The following is a 3,025-nucleotide window of genomic DNA, read 5'->3' on the forward strand; positions in this document are numbered from 1 at the left end:
CAAAAAATATACAAATCAATTTTCACTGCAAAGTAAAGGAGCTGTTACAGTGGAGGATTACTGGACTGAATGTCAATATTATGACATAGTATGAGTGTGTTTCGTGTTTGGTAATTGCAATCGTTGCTTTTGTTGTGGTCATCCATTTACAATGCTTGGTGTCAGTTTATCTCTTGTAAAAATAAAATACAGTGTATGTGTGTGTGTTTGGAAAAAAAATGACCTTTAAAGAGATTACCACTAAAATTTAACCTTAATAGCAGATTATTTTTAAGTAAGTTATGAATTGTTTCCCTAGTAGAGTATATTTACATTTAAAGTGTGGTTTAGGGGCTTCCCTGGTGGCGCAGTGGTTGCGCGTCCGCCTGCCGATACAGGGGAACCGGGTTCGCGCCCCGGTCTGGGAGGATCCCACATGCCGCGGAGCTGCTGGGCCCGTGAGCCATGGCTGCCGAGCCTGTGCGTCCGGAGCCTGTGCTCCGCAACGGGAGAGGCCACAACAGAGGGAGACCCGCATACCACAAAAAAAAAAAATGAAGTGTGGTTTAACTTAAAATAGATTTGACTTACATAGAACACTTCTATGGACAAAAGTAGTAGGGAAAGTATATAACTGTGATTTTCAACCTTGGAGGCTATCAGAATCAGGTTTGAACTTTTTTTTTTCTTTTTTTTTTTTGTCTATATAGAGATGTCACATTTAATTTATTTGAAACAAATTTAAGGGAAAAATCATTGTGGAAACTCTCCTATAAATGACTGAAATTCTTATATCAAAATAAGTCATTTTTGTATCTAGTGTTGATATGAGAAAACTCTTTTCTCAGTAGAATGCTCTATTTCTTAAATTAGCTCCATAAATCTCTATATTCTTTCCAACTGATTAAGACAAGTTCACATTTGAAATATGAGGAGTCTGAAATGGAAGTCGAAGGTACTCAAAAGTATATAAAGTACTTTCTAGACTAAAAGCTTTCCTTAGAACTGCGATATAAAAAGCAGTGACTAAATATACAAAATAATAGCCAGATTACCAATAAGTGTACATCTCAAAAAAAAACCATTACTTTGCATTTAGGGAAGAAAAATATTAAATTCTTACATCTTGCTTAATGTTCAACCTGCTTATGTAAGTAGATGTTGGTTTTTTGGTTTGTTTTTTTTTTCTTCAAACAAAGTCACAGAAATTAAAATCATCCTCATCAGTTCACTCAGTCCCATGTAATTAATTTTTTTCATCTTGATCTTTTGTTAGCACTTTTATGAATTCATCAGTTTTCCATTAGAGTTCTGAAAAGCTTATTCATTCAGTTCAGCAGTATAGTCAGTTGCCAGAAACCTGTACTTGTCAGTCTCTTCCATGAATTCCTTGAAGATGAAACCCTTTTATAGGAACATTTTTGCAAAAGCATCAGAGTACACCCAGAACTGTCTGTAAATGACAAAAGACTTAAAAATGACCACGGTTAAAGATTTGATGAAAGTTCATGATAATACACTTGACAAGGAAATTTAGTTATTTCTGAGATATACATTTTAAAGTAATAACTAGAATTATGACATAACATTTTACCAGTACATATAAGATTTTTAGGAATTTCATGTAATGCCTGAAACATTTATATTAATATATTTCCATACAAATAACCCAAACAAAGTTTAGTATTAGTTTTTGTTTTTGTTTTTTTTTTAATATAAATTTATTTATTTATTTATTTTTGGCTGTGTTGGGTCTTTGTTGCTGTGCGCAGGCTTTCTCTGGTTGTGGTGAGCGGGGGCTACTCTTCGTTGCGGTGCGCGGGCTTCTCATTGCGGTGGCTTCTCTTGTTACGGAGCACAGGCTCTACGCACACATGCTTCAGTAGTTGTGACACGTGGGCTTAGTAGTTGTGGCTTGTGGGCTCTAGAGTGCAGGCTCAGTAGTTGTGGCGCAAGGACTTAGTTGCTCCGCGGCATGTGGGATCTTCCCGGACCAGGGCACGAACCCGTGTCCCCTGCATTGGCAGGCAGATTCTTAACCACGTGCCACCAGGGAAGCCCCCTTTTTTTTAAAAAAAATTTTTAAATTTTCTTTTATTTACTTTTTTATACAGCAGGTTCTTAGTCATCAATTTTATACACATCAGTGTGTACATGTCAATCACAATTGCCCAATTCAGCACACCACCATCCCCACCCCCCTGCAGCTTTCCCCCCTTGGTGTCCATACGTTTGTTCTCTACATCTGTGTCTCAGCTTCTTCCCTGCAAACCGCTTCATCTGTACCATTTTTCTAGGTTCCACATGTATGCATTAATATACGATATTTGTTTTTCTCTTTCTGACTTACTTCACTCTGTGTGACAGTCTCTAGTTCCATCCACGTCTCAGCAAATGACTCAATTTTGTTCCTTTTTATGGCCGAGTAATATTCCATTGTATATATGTACCACTACTTCTTTATCCATTCGTCTGTCGATGGGCATTTAGGTTGCTTCCATGACCTGGCTATTGTAAGTAGTACTGCAATGAACATTGGGGTTCATGTGTCCTTTTGAATTATGGTTTTCTCTGGGTATATGCCCAGTAGTGGGATTGCTGGATCATATGGTAATTCTATTTCTAGTTTTTTAAGGAACCTCCATAATGTTCTCCATAGTGGCTGTATCAATATACATTCCCACCAACAGTGCAAGAGGGTTCCCTTTTCTCCACACCCTCTCCAGCATTTGTTGTTTATACATTTTCTGATGATGCCCATTCTAACTGGTGTGGGGTGATACCTCAATTGTAGTTTGTTGTTTTTTTTTCTTGCGGTATGTGGGCCTCTCACTGTTGTGGCCTCTCCCGTTGCGGACCACAGGCTCCGGACGCCCAGTCTCAGCGGCCGTGGCTTACGGGCCTAGCCGCTTCTCAGCATGTGGGATCTTCCCGGACCGGGGCATGAACCCGTGTCCCCTGCATCGGCAGGCGGACTCTCAACCACTGGGCCATCAGGAAAGCCCCTCATTGTAGTTTTGATTTGCATTTCTCTAATAATTAGTGA

At 39.1% G+C, this 3,025-nt stretch overlaps 1 protein-coding gene across 4 annotated transcripts in view; it reads left to right on the top strand.

The window, feature by feature from the left end:
- The window catches only part of EBAG9 (estrogen receptor binding site associated antigen 9), a 34,193-nt gene that overhangs the window by 18,083 nt on the left and 13,085 nt on the right, over positions 1-3,025 (top strand). The gene's annotated exons all lie outside the window — the stretch shown is intronic.

This window comes from Physeter macrocephalus, chromosome 15, assembly GCF_002837175.3.
Source record: "Physeter macrocephalus isolate SW-GA chromosome 15, ASM283717v5, whole genome shotgun sequence".
Lineage (NCBI taxonomy): Eukaryota > Metazoa > Chordata > Mammalia > Artiodactyla > Physeteridae > Physeter > Physeter macrocephalus.